Genomic DNA, 13913 nt, shown 5'->3' on the forward strand with positions numbered 1-13913 from the left:
TGACATCCTAGGGCTGCTGCTTCAGTGCAGCTGTTTTTCATGGGAGAAACAAAGGCTGTTTAGAAATTGGTTCTTAACAATCTTCTGTAGTCTCGCAAAACCCTTTTTGATTTCTTTGACCAATTTGCACATGCTGTTTGCCATATCGCGTCCAACAAAAAGAGGGCGCGCAATTGTAGTCAACAGATACTCAAAACTGAAATTGAATAACGACCATTGCAACTTTAGCCAGTAATCGTCCGTTCTGTCAAAAACACAGCCTTTTTTCGGCGACTACTCTGGAGTGACTGCAAAAGATCTAACAGGCAAAAGCAGGTTTTCACATTCAGGCCCGTAGGTAACGTTCCTTTTCAAATGCAGATTGCCGGAGAACGTAGGGGCGTAATTTGACAAGTGATGCTTTTTTGTCCAACCTTGAGCGAGTAAAAGTAATGGCATCAGAACGGCGTAACTACACCAGGGGCATGGCCGGGGGCAGTGCTGTTCCAGTCTTCATTAGTATAGTGGACAGTATCTCCGCCTGTTGTAATTGACATCCTAGGGCTGCTGCTGCAAGTGCAGCTATTTTTCATGGGAGAAAGTCTCTATTTCAATTAATAGTATGTGGTGGCTTTGTCCAAAGTGAGGCTGTTTAGAAATTGGTTCTTAACTTTCTTCTGTAGTCTCACATAACCCTTTTCGATTTCTTTGACCAATTTGCACTTGCTGCTTGCGTTTTTCGATTTCTTTAACCAATTTGCACATGCTGTTTGCCATATCGCGTGCACCAAAAAGAGGGCATGCAATTGCAGGAAAGGAACTCCTCAACAGGTAACTGAAAACTGAAATTGAACGACGACCATTGCAACTTTAGCCAGTAATGGTGCGCTCAGTCAAAGGCACACAGCCTTTGTCCAGCGACTACTCTGGCGTGACTGCAAACGAGCAGTGCTTTTCCAGTCCTCGTTAGTATAGTGGACAGTATCTCCGCCTGTCACGCGGAAGACCGGGGTTCGATTCCCCGACGGGGAGAGTCTTTTTGCCTTTGTCCCGGACAGTTGAAATTTCCCGCAATACGTCTTCGGCTTGGTTGAGGAGGCTTGCATTTCCAAATGATGGCCAGAAGAAGTCATCGGGTGTTGTGCCAAAATAGCTCAGTTGGGAGAGCGTTAGACTGAAGATTTAAAGGTCCCTGGTTTGATCCCGGCTTTTGGCATTACACCACCTCTGTCTTGCGTACGATGCCAAGAGTCCCCTTACCTTTTGTTTTTGTACTTAAGACGGTTTGGAAGGTAGTCTCTATGTGTGCCATTCTGTGATTTCAGGTTGTTTTACGGAGCAAGCATGTGTAAGAACTTAGTCAACCCACTGACACAGCTTGAGTGTAAATGTCATTTTAAAATAACAACAATTGTGTTTCTGCCTGATTTCAGGCCAGGGACCTTTCACGTGTGAGGCGAACTTGATAACCGCTACACCACAGATACCGGCGACTTTGACGAGCTACTTCAGAGCGTAGGCAAAAGCAGGCTTTCACATTCAGGCCCGTAGGTAACGTTCCTTTTCAAATGCAGATTGCCGGAGAACGTAGGGGCGTAATTTGACAAGTGATGCATTTTTGTCCAACCTTGAGCGATTAAAAGTAATGGCATCAGAACAGCGTAACTACACCAGGGGCATGGCCGGGGCCAGTGCTGTTCCAGTCCTCGTTAGTATAGTGTACAGGATCTCCGCCTGTTGTAATTGACATCCTAGGGCTGCTGCTGCAAGTGCAGCTATTTTTCATTGGAGAAAGTCTCTATTTCGATTAATAGTATGTGGTGGCTTTGTCCAAACGGAAGCTGTTTAGAAATTGGTTCTTAACTTTCTTCTGTAGTCTCGCATAACCCTTTTCGATTTCTTTGACCAATTTGCACATGCTGTTTGCCATATCGCGTGCACCAAGAAGAGGGCATGCAATTGCAGGAAAGGAACTCCTCAACAGGTAACTCAAAACTGAAATTGAACGACGACGACCATTAGTCAACCCACTGACACACCTTGAGTGTTAATGTCATCTTTAAATAACAACAATTGTGTTTCTGCCAGGTTTCAGGCCAGGGACCTTTCACGTGTGAGGCGAACTTGATAACCGCTACACCGCAGAAATCGGCGACTTTGACGAGCTACTTCAGAGCGTAGCTTCCCAGCAAGAAGAATACCACGGTCGTGGAAGTTTACTCCTCAGGGGTTTTGGGATGAAAGGATCTTTATCGAACTTTGTAGTACTAAAACCAAAAGTGTTGCTTTTCTAATTGTTAGAGCTGAGACAACCCCTTTTACAAGGCAATCCACCCAGACTGACTGTGCACATGATAATGGATAGCAAAAGGGTTTCTGCCTGATTTCGAACGAGGGACCTTTATGCATGTTAGGCCAAGGTGATATCCACTACACTACAGAATTTAGCCACGTAGGGTATTACTTTCAGAGGGTAGCATCTAACCACAAAGCGACACATTATCGTGCAAGGTCGACTCTAAGGGGCTTTCCAAAATCCTAGTGTACAATAGGTACTTTCTCAGCTTAATGGGGACCATGCTCATATGTGGAGGCTGATCGGTCCAATGCTAAGCCAGTGTAGCGTGGAGAGGGGATTGAAGCTGTGGTAATTGATTGACATCCTAGGGCTGCTTCTTCAGTGCAGTTGTTTTTCATGGGAGAAACAAAGGCTGTTTAGAAATTGGTTCTTAACAATCTTCTGTAGTCTCGCAAAACCCTTTTTGATTTCTTTGACCAATTTGCACATGCTGTTTGCCATATCGCGTCCAACAAGAAGAGGGCGTGAAATTGTAGTCAACAGATACTCAAAACTGAAATTGAATAACGACCATTGCAACTTTAGCCAGTAATCGTCCACTCTGTCAAAGACACAGCCTTTTTTCGGCGACTACTCTGGAGTGACTGCAAAAGATCTAACAGGCAAAAGCAGGCTTTCATATTCAGGCCCGTAGGTAACGTTCCTTTTCAAATGCAGATTGATAGTATGTGGTGGCTTTGTCCAAACTGAGGCTGTTTAGAAATTGGTTCTTAACTTTCTTCTGTAGTCTCGCATAACCCTTTTCGATTTCTTTGACCAATTTGCACTTGCTGCTTGCCCTTTTCGATTTCTTTGACCAATTTGCACATGCTGTTTGCCATATCGCGTGCACCAAGAAGAGGGCATGCAATTGCAGGAAAGGAACTCCTCAACAGGTAACTTAAAACTGAAATTGAACGACGACCATTGCAAGCATGTGTAAGAACTTAGTCAACCCTCTGACACAGCTTGAGTGTGAATGTCATCTTTAAATAACAACAATTGTGTTTCTGCCTGGTTTCAGGCCAGGGACCTTTCACGTGTGAGGCGAACTTGATAACCGCTACACCACAGAAATCGGCGACTTTGACGAGCTACTTCAGAGCGTAGCTTCCCAGCAAGAAGAAAACCACGGTCGTGGAAGTTTACTCCTCAGGGGTTTTGGGATGAAAGGATCTTTATCGAACTTTGTAGTACTAAAACCAAAAGTGTTGCCTTTCTAATTGTTAGAGCTGAGACAACCCCTTTTACAAGGCAATCCACCCAGACTGACTGTGCACAGGATAATGGATAGCAAAAGGGTTTCTGCCTGATTTCGAACGAGGGACCTTTATGCATGTTAGGCCAAGGTGATATCCACTACACTACAGAATTTAGCCACGTAGGGTATTACTTTCAGAGGGTAGCATCTAACCACAAAGCGACACATTATCGTGCAAGGTCGACTCTAAGGGGCTTTCCAAAATCCTAGTGTACAATAGGTACTTTCTCAGCTTAATGGGGACCATGCTCATATGTGGAGGCTGATCGGTCCAATGCTAAGCCAGTGTAGCGTGGAGAGGGGATTGAAGCTGTGGTAATTGACATCCTAGGGCTGCTTCTTCAGTGCAGCTGTTTTTCATGGGAGAAACAAAGGCTGTTTAGAAATTGGTTCTTAACAATCTTCTGTAGTCTCGCAAAACCCTTTTTGATTTCTTTGACCAATTTGCACATGCTGTTTGCCATATCGCGTCCAACAAGAAGAGGGCGCGCAATTGTAGTCAACAGATACTCAAAACTGAAATTGAATAACGACCATTGCAACTTTAGCCAGTAATCGTCCACTCTGTCAAAGACACAGCCTTTTTTCGGCGACTACTCTGGAGTGACTGCAAAAGATCTAACAGGCAAAAGCAGGCTTTCATATTCAGGCCCGTAGGTAACGTTCCTTTTCAAATGCAGATTGATAGTATGTGGTGGCTTTGTCCAAACTGAGGCTGTTTAGAAATTGGTTCTTAACTTTCTTCTGTAGTCTCGCATAACCCTTTTCGATTTCTTTGACCAATTTGCACTTGCTGCTTGCCCTTTTCGATTTCTTTGACCAATTTGCACATGCTGTTTGCCATATCGCGTGCACCAAGAAGAGGGCATGCAATTGCAGGAAAGGAACTCCTCAACAGGTAACTCAAAACTGAAATTGAACGACGACCATTGCAAGCATGTGTAAGAACTTAGTCAACCCCCTGACACAGCTTGAGTGTGAATGTCATCTTTAAATAACAACAATTGTGTTTCTGCCTGGTTTCAGGCCAGGGACCTTTCACGTGTGAGGCGAACTTGATAACCGCTACACCACAGAAATCGGCGACTTTGACGAGCTACTTCAGAGCGTAGCTTCCCAGCAAGAAGAATACCACGGTCGTGGAAGTTTACTCCTCAGGGGTTTTGGGATGAAAGGATCTTTATCGAACTTTGTAGTACTAAAACCAAAAGAATTGCCTTTCTAATTGTTAGAGCTGAGACAACCCCTTTTACAAGGCAATCCACCCAGACTGACTGTGCACATGATAATGGATAGCAAAAGGGTTTCTGCCTGATTTCGAACGAAGGACCTTTATGCATGTTAGGCCAAGGTGATATCCACTACACTACAGAATTTAGCCACGTAGGGCATTACTTTCAGAGGGTAGCATCTAACCACAAAGCGACACATTATCGTGCAAGGTCGACTCTAAGGGGCTTTCCAAAATCCTAGTGCACAATAGGTACTTTCTCAGCTTAATGGGGACCATGCTCATATGTGGAGGCTGATCGGTCCAATGCTAAGCCAGTGTAGCGTGGAGAGGGGATTGAAGCTGTGGTAATTGACATCCTAGGGCTGCTTCTTCAGTGCAGCTGTTTTTCATGGGAGAAACAAAGGCTGTTTAGAAATTGGTTCTTAACAATCTTCTGTAGTCTCGCAAAACCCTTTTTGATTTCTTTGACCAATTTGCACATGCTGTTTGCCATATCGCGTCCAACAAGAAGAGGGCGCGCAATTGTAGTCAACAGATACTCAAAACTGAAATTGAATAACGACCACTGCAACTTTAGCCAGTAATCGTCCGCTCTGTCAAAGACACAGCCTTTTTTCGGCGACTACTCTGGAGTGACTGCAAAAGATCTAACAGGCAAAAGCAGGTTTTCACATTCAGGCCCGCAGGTAACGTTCCTTTTCAAATGCAGATTTACGGAGAACGTAGGAGCGTAATTTGACAATTGATTTATTTTTGTCCAACCTTGAGCGAGTAAAAGTAATGGCATCAGAACGGCGTAACTACACCAGGGGCATGGCCGGGGGCAGTGCTGTTCCAGTCCTCGTTAGTATAGTGGACAGTATCTCCGCCTGTTGTAATTGACATCCTAGGGCTGCTGCTGCAAGTGCAGCTATTTTTCATGGGAGAAAGTCTCTATTTCGATTAATAGTATGTGGTGGCTTTGTCCAAAGTGAGGCTGTTTAGAAATTGGTTCTTAACTTTCTTCTGTAGTCTCGCATAACCCTTTTCGATTTCTTTGACCAATTTGCACTTGCTGCTTGCCCTTTTCGATTTCTTTGACCAATTTGCACATGCTGTTTGCCATATCGCGTGCACCAAGAAGAGGGCATGCAATTGCAGGAAAGGAACTCCTCAACAGGTTGAACGACGACCATTGCAACTTTAGCCAGTAATGGTCCGCTCAGTCAAAGGCACACAGCCTTTGTCCAGCGACTACTCTGGCGAGACTGCAAACGAGCAGTGCTTTTCCAGTCCTCGTTAGTATAGTGGACAGTATCTCCGCCTGTCACGCGGAAGACCAGGGTTCGATTCCCCGACGGGGAGAGTCTTTTTGCCTTTGTCCCGGACAGTTGAAATTTCCCGCAATACGTCTTTTGCTTGGTTGAGGAGGCTTGCATTTGCAAATGATGGCCAGAAGAAGTCATCGGTTGTTGTGCCGAAATAGCTCAATTGGGAGAGCGTTAGACTGAAGATCTGAAGGTCCCTGGTTCGATCCCGGGTTTCGGCATTACACCACCTCTGTCCGGCTTACGATGCCAAGAGGCCCCTAAACTTTTGTTTTTGTACTTAAGACGGTTCGGAAGGTAGTCTCTATGTGTGCCATTCTGTGATTTCAGGTTGTTTTACGGAGCAAGCATGTGTAAAAACTTAGTCAACCCACTGACACAGCTTGAGTGTGAATGTCATCTTAAAATAACAACAATTGTGTTTCTGCCTGATTTCAGGCTAGGGACCTTTCACGTGTGAGGCGAACTTGATAACCGCTACACCACAGATACCGGCGACTTTGACGGGCTACTTCAGAGCGTAGACAAAAGCAGGCTTTCACATTCAGGCCCCTAGGTAACGTTCCTTTTCAAATGCAGATTGCCGGAGAACGTAGGGGCGTAATTTGACAAGTGATGCATTTTTATCCAACCTTGTGCGAGTAAAACTAATGGCATCAGAACGGCGTAACTACACCAGGGGCATGGCCGGGGCCAGTGCTGTTCCAGTCCTCATTAGTATAGTGGACAGTATCTCCGCCTGTTGTAATGGACATCCTAGGGCTGCTGCTGCAAGTGCAGCTATTTTTCATGGGAGAAAGTCTCTATTTCAATTAATAGTATGTTGTGGCTTTGTCCAAGCTGAGGCTGTTTAGAAATTGGTTCTTAACTTTCTTCTGTAATCTCGCATAACCCTTTTCGATTTCTTTGACCAATTTGCACTTGCTGCTTGCCCTTTTCGATTTCTTTGACCAATTTGCACATGCTGTTTGCCATATTGCGTGCACCAAGAATAGGGCATCCAATTGCAGGAAAGGAACTCCTCAACAGGTACTCAAAACTGAAATTGAATAACGACCATTGCAACTTTAGCCAGTAATCGTCCGCTCTGTCAAAGACACAGCCTTTTTTCGGCGACTACTCTGGAGTGACTGCAAAAGATCTAACAGGCAAAAGCAGGCTTTCACATTCAGGCCCGTAGGTAACGTTCCCTTTCAAATGCAGATTGCCGGAGAACGTAGGGGCGTAATTTGACAAGTGATGCTTTTTTGTCCAACCTTGAGCGAGTAAAAGTAATGGCATCAGAACGGCGTAACTACACCAGGGGCATGGTCGGGGGCAGTGCTGTTCCAGTCCTCGTTAGTATAGTGGACAGTATCTCCGCCTGTTGTAATTGACATCCTAGGGCTGCTGCTGCAAGTGCAGCTATTTTTCATGGGAGAAAGTCTCTATTTCGATTAATAGTATGTGGTGGCTTTGTCCAAACTGAGTCTGTTTAGAAATTGGTTCTTAACTTTCTTCTGTAGTCTCGCATAACCCTTTTCGATTTCTTTGACCAATTTGCACTTGCTGCTTGCCCTTTTCGATTTCTTTGACCAATTTGCACATGCTGTTTGCCATATCGCGTGCACCAAGAAGAGGGCATGCAATTGATGGAAAGGAACTCCTCAACAGGTACTCAAAACTGAAATTGAACGCTGACCATTGCAACTTTAGCCAGTAATGGTCCGCTCAGTCAAAGGCACACACCCTTTGTCCAGCGACTACTCTGCCGAGACTGCAAACGAGCAGTGCTTTTCCAGTCCTCGTTAGTATAGTGGACAGTATCTCCGCCTGTCACGTGGAAGACCGGGGTTCGATTCCCCGACGGGGAGAGTCTTTTTGCCTTTGTCCCGGACAGTTGAAATTTCCCGCAATACGTCTTTGGCTTGGTTGAGGAGGCTTGCATTTGCAAATGATGGCCAGAAGAAGTCATCGGTTGTTGTGCCTAAATAGCTCAGTTGGGAGAGCGTTAGACTGAAGATTTAAAGGTCCCTGGTTCGATCCTGGGTTTTGGCATTACACCACCTCTGTCTTGCGTACGATGCCAAGAGTCCCCTAACCTTTTGTTTTTGTACTTAAGACGGTTCGGAAGGTAGTCTCAATGTGTGCCATTCTGTGATTTCAGGTTGTTTTACGGAGCAAGCATGTGTAAGAACTTAGTCAACCCACTGACACAGCTTGAGTGTAAATGTCATCTTAAAATAACAACAATTGTGTTTCTGCCTGATTTCAGGCCAGGGACCTTTCACGTGTGAGGCGAACTTGATAACCGCTACACCACAGATACCGGCGACTTTGACGAGCTACTTCAGAGCGTAGGCAAAAGCAGGCTTTCACATTCAGGCCCGTAAGTAACGTTCCTTTTCAAATGCAGATTGCCGGAGAACGTAGGGGCGTAATTTGACAAGTGATGCATTTTTGTCCAACCTTGAGCGATTAAAAGTAATGGCATCAGAACAGCGTAACTACACCAGGGGCATGGCCGGGGCCAGTGCTGTTCCAGTCCTCGTTAGTATAGTGTACAGGATCTCCGCCTGTTGTAATTGACATCCTAGGGCTGCTGCTGCAAATGCAGCTATTTTTCATTGGAGAAAGTCTCTATTTCGATTAATAGTATGTGGTGGCTTTGTCCAAACTGAGGCTGTTTAGAAATTGGTTCTTAACTATCTTCTGTGGTCTCGCATAACCCTTTTCGATTTCTTTGACCAATTTGCACATGCTGTTTGCCATATCGCGTGCACCAAGAAGAGGGCATGCAATTGCAGGAAAGGAACTCCTCAACAGGTAACTCAAAACTGAAATTGAACGACGACCATTGCAAGCATGTGTAAGAACTTAGTCAACCCACTGACACAGCTTGAGTGTTAATGTCATCTTTAAATAACAACAATTGTGTTTCTGCCTGGTTTCAGGCCAGGGACCTTTCACGTGTGAGGCGAACTTGATAACCGCTACACCACAGAAATCGGCGACTTTGACGAGCTACTTCAGAGCGTAGCTTCCCAGCAAGAAGAATACCACGGTCGTGGAAGTTTACTCTTCAGGAGTTTTGGGATGAAAGGATCTTTATCGAACTTTGTAGTACTAAAACCAAAAGTGTTGCCTTTCTAATTGTTAGAGCTGAGACAACCCCTTTTACAAGGCAATCCACCCAGACTGACTGGGCACATGATAATGGATAGCAAAAGGGTTTCTGCCTGATTTCGAACGAGGGACCTTTATGCATGTTAGGCTAAGGTGATATCCACTGCACTACAGAATTTAGCCACGTAGGGTATTACTTTCAGAGGGTAGCATCTAACCACAAAGCGACACATTATCGTGCAAGGTCGACTCTAAGGGGCTTTCCAAAATCCTAGTGCACAATAGGTACTTTCTCAGCTTAATGGGGACCATGCTCATATGTGGAGGCTGATCGGTCCAATGCTAAGCCAGTGTAGTGTGGAGAGGGGATTGAAGCTGTGGTAATTGACATCCTAGGGCTGCTTCTTCAGTGCAGCTGTTTTTCATGGGAGAAACAAAGGCTGTTTAGAAATTGGTTCTTAACAATCTTCTGTAGTCTCGCAAAACCCTTTTTGATTTCTTTGACCAATTTGCACATGCTGTTTGCCATATCGCGTCCAACAAGAAGAGGGCGCGCAATTGTAGTCAACAGATACTCAAAACTGAAATTGAATAACGACCATTGCAACTTTAGCCAGTAATCGTCCGCTCTGTCAAAGACACAGCCTTTTTTCGGCGACTACTCTGGAGTGACTGCAAAAGATCTAACAGGCAAAAGCAGGTTTTCACATTCAGGCCCGTAGGTAACGTTCCTTTTCAAATGCAGATTGACGGAGAACGTAGGAGCGTAATTTGACAATTGATTCATTTTTGTCCAACCTTGAGCGAGTAAAAGTAATGGCATCAGAACGGCGTAACTACACCAGGGGCATGGCCGGGGGCAGTGCTGTTCCAGTCCTCGTTAGTATAGTGTACAGGATCTCCGCCTGTTGTAATTGACATCCTAGGGCTGCTGCTGCAAGTGCAGCTATTTTTCATTGGAGAAAGTCTCTATTTCGATTAATAGTATGTGGTGGCTTTGTCCAAACGGAAGCTGTTTAGAAATTGGTTCTTAACTTTCTTCTGTAGTCTCGCATAACCCTTTTCGATTTCTTTGACCAATTTGCACATGCTGTTTGCCATATCGCGTGCACCAAGAAGAGGGCATGCAATTGCAGGAAAGGAACTCCTCAACAGGTAACTCAAAACTGAAATTGAACGACGACGACCATTAGTCAACCCACTGACACACCTTGAGTGTTAATGTCATCTTTAAATAACAACAATTGTGTTTCTGCCTGGTTTCAGGCCAGGGACCTTTCACTTGTGAGGCGAACTTGATAACCGCTACACCACAGAAATCGGCGACTTTGACGAGCTACTTCAGAGCGTAGTTTCCCAGCAAGAAGAATAACACGGTCGTGGAAGTTAACTCCTCAGGAGTTTTGGGATGAAAGGATCTTTATCGAACTTTGTAGTACTAAAACCAAAAGTGTTGCCTTTCTAATTGTTAGAGCTGAGACAACCCCTTTTACAAGGCAATCCACCCAGACTGACTGTGCACATGATAATGGTTAGCAAAAGGGTTTCTGCCTGATTTCGAACGAGGGACCTTTATGCATGTTAGGCCAAGGTGATATCCACTACACTACAGAATTTAGCCACGTAGGGTATTACTTTCAGAGGGTAGCATCTAACCACAAAGCGACACATTATCGTGCAAGGTCGACTCTAAGGGGCTTTCCAAAATCCTAGTGCACAATAGGTACTTTCTCAGCTTAATGGGGACCATGCTCATATGTGGAGGCTGATCGGTCCAATGCTAAGCCAGTGTAGCGTGGAGAGGGGATTGAAGCTGTGGTAATTGACATCCTAGGGCTGCTGCTTCAGTGCAGCTGTTTTTCATGGGAGAAACTAAAGCTGTTTAGAAATTGGTTCTTAACAATCTTCTGTAGTCTCGCAAAACCCTTTTTGATTTCTTAGACCAATTTGCACATGCTGTTTGCCATTTCGCGTCCAACAAGAAGAGGGTGCACAATTGTAGTCAACAGATACTCAAAACCAAATTTGAATAACGACCATTGCAACTTTAGCCAGTAATCGTCCGCTCTGTCAAAGACACAGCCTTTTTTTGGCGACTACTCTGGAGTGACTGCAAAAGATCTAACAGGCAAAAGCAGGCTTTCACATTCAGACCCGTAGGTAACGTTCCTTTTCAAATGCAGATTGCCGGAGAACGTAGGGGCGTAATTTGACAAGTGATGCTTTTTTGTCCAACCTTGATCGAGTAAAAGTAATGGCATCAGAACGGCGTAAGTACACCAGGGGCATGGTCGGGGGCAGTGCTGTTCCAGTCCTCGTTAGTATAGTGGACAGTATCTCCGCCTGTTGTAATTGACATCCTAGGGCTGCTGCTGCAAGTGCAGCTATTTTTCATGGGAGAAAGTCTCTATTTCGATTAATAGTATGTGGTGGCTTTGTCCAAACTGAGGCTGTTTAGAAATTGGTTCTTAACTTTCTTCTGTAGTCTCGCATAACCCTTTTCGATTTCTTTGACCAATTTGCACTTGCTGCTTGCCCTTTTCGATTTCTTTGACCAATTTGCACATGCTGTTTGCCATATCGCGTGCACCAAGAAGAGGGCATGCAATTGCAGGAAAGGGACTCCTCAACAGGTACTCAAAACTGAAATTGAACGACGACCATTCCAACTTTAGCCAGTAATGGTCCGCTTAGTCAAAGGCACACAGCCTTTGTCCAGCGACTACTCTGGCGTGACTGCAAACGAGCAGTGCGTTTCCAGTCCTCGTTAGTATAGTGGACAGTATCTCCGCCTGTCATGCGGAAGACCGGGGTTCGATTACTGGATGGGGAGAGTCTTTTTGCCTTTCTCCCGGACAATTGAAATTTCCCGCAATGCGTGTTTTGCTTAGGTGAGAAGGCTTGCATTTGCAAATGATGGCCAGAAGAAGTTGTCGGTTGTTGTGCCGAAATAGCTCAGTTGGGAGAGCGTTAGACTGAAGATCTGAAGGGCCCTGGTTCGATCCCGGGTTTCGGCATTACACCACCTCTGTCTGGCGTACGATGCCAAGGGGCCCCTAAACTTTTGTTTTTGTACTTAAGACGGTTCGGAAGGTAGTCTCTATGTGTGCCATTCTGTGATTTCAGGTTGTTTTACAGAGCAAGCATGTGTAAGAACTTAGTCAACCCACTGACACAGCTTGAGTGTGAATGTCATCTTAAAATAACAACAATTGTGTTTCTGCCTGATTTCAGGCTAGGGACCTTTCACGTGTGAGGCGAACTTGATAACCGCTACACCACAGATACCGGCGACTTTGACGGGCTACTTCAGAGCGTAGGCAAAAGCAGGCTTTCACATTCAGGCCCGCAGGTAACGTTCCTTTTCAAATGCAGATTGCCGGAGAACGTAGGGGCGTAATTTGACAAGTGATGCATTTTTATCCAACCTTGTGCGAGTAAAACTAATGGCATCAGAACGGCGTAACTACACCAGGGGCATGGCCGGGGCCAGTGCTGTTCCAGTCCTCGTTAGTATAGCGGACAGGATCTCCGCCTGTTGTAATTGACATCCTAGGGCTGCTGCTGCAAGTGCAGCTATTTTTCATTGGAGAAAGTCTCTATTTCGATTAATAGTATGTGGTGGCTTTGTCCAAACTGAGGCTGTTTAGAAATTGGTTCTTAACTTTCTTCTGTAGTCTCGCATAACCCTTTTCAATTTCTTTGACCAATTTGCACATGCTGTTTGCCATATCGCGTGCACCAAGAAGAGGGCATGCAATTGCAGGAAAGGAACTCCTCAACAGGTAACTCAAAACTGAAATTGAACGACGACGACCATTAGTCAACCCACTGACACAGCTTGAGTGTTAATGTCATCTTTAAATAACAACAATTGTGTTTCTGCCTGGTTTCAGGCCAGGGACCTTTCACGTGTGAGGCGAACTTGATAACCGCTGCACCACAGAAATCGGCGACTTTGACGAGCTACTTCAGAGCGTAGCTTCCCAGCAAGAAGAATACCACGGTCGTGGAAGTTTACTCCTCAGGGGTTTTGGGATGAAAGGATCTTTATCGAACTTTGTAGTACTAAAACCAAAAGTGTTGCCTTTCTAATTGTTAGAGCTGAGACAACCCCTTTTACAAGGCAATCCACCCAGACTGACTGTGCACATGATAATGGATAGCAAAGGGGTTTCTGCCTGATTTCGAACGAGGGACCTTTATGCATGTTAGGCCAAGGTGATATCCACTACACTACAGAATTTAGCCACGTAGGGTATTACTTTCAGAGGGTAGCATCTAACCACAAAGCGACAATTATCGTGCAAGGTCGACTCTAAGGGGCTTTCCAAAATCCTAGTGCACAATAGGTACTTTCTCAGCTTAATGGGGACCATGCTCATATGTGGAGGCTGATCAGTCCAATGCTAAGCCAGTGTAGCGTGGAGAGGGGATTGAAGCTGTGGTAAATGACATCCTAGGGCTGCTTCTTCAGTGCAGCTGTTTTTCATTGGAGAAACAAAGGCTGTTTAGAAATTGGTTCTTAACAATCTTCTGTAGTCTCGCAAAACCCTTTTTGATTTCTTTGACCAATTTGCACATGCTGTTTGCCATATCGCGTCCAACAAGAAGAGGGCGCGCAATTGTAGTCAACAGATACTCAAAACTGAAATTGAATAACGACCATTGCAACTTTAGCCAGTAATC

At 45.1% G+C, this 13913-nt stretch overlaps 4 non-coding genes across 4 annotated transcripts; all 4 read left to right on the plus strand.

The window, feature by feature from the left end:
- Nucleotides 1-939: 939 nt before the first annotated feature.
- Nucleotides 940-1011, plus strand: trnad-guc (transfer RNA aspartic acid (anticodon GUC)). The gene has a single exon. It is a non-coding gene; the product is annotated as a tRNA-Asp (tRNA).
- Nucleotides 1012-6267: 5256 nt separating this feature from the next.
- Nucleotides 6268-6340, plus strand: trnaf-gaa (transfer RNA phenylalanine (anticodon GAA)). The gene has a single exon. It is a non-coding gene; the product is annotated as a tRNA-Phe (tRNA).
- Nucleotides 6341-7900: 1560 nt separating this feature from the next.
- Nucleotides 7901-7972, plus strand: trnad-guc (transfer RNA aspartic acid (anticodon GUC)). Its single transcript has one exon. It is a non-coding gene; the product is annotated as a tRNA-Asp (tRNA).
- Nucleotides 7973-12168: 4196 nt separating this feature from the next.
- On the plus strand, nt 12169-12241 carry trnaf-gaa (transfer RNA phenylalanine (anticodon GAA)). The gene has a single exon. It is a non-coding gene; the product is annotated as a tRNA-Phe (tRNA).
- The last annotated feature ends 1672 nt before the right edge of the window (nt 12242-13913 follow it).

Source organism: Channa argus, unplaced genomic scaffold (genome assembly GCF_033026475.1).
Source record: "Channa argus isolate prfri unplaced genomic scaffold, Channa argus male v1.0 Contig068, whole genome shotgun sequence".
NCBI lineage: Eukaryota > Metazoa > Chordata > Actinopteri > Anabantiformes > Channidae > Channa > Channa argus.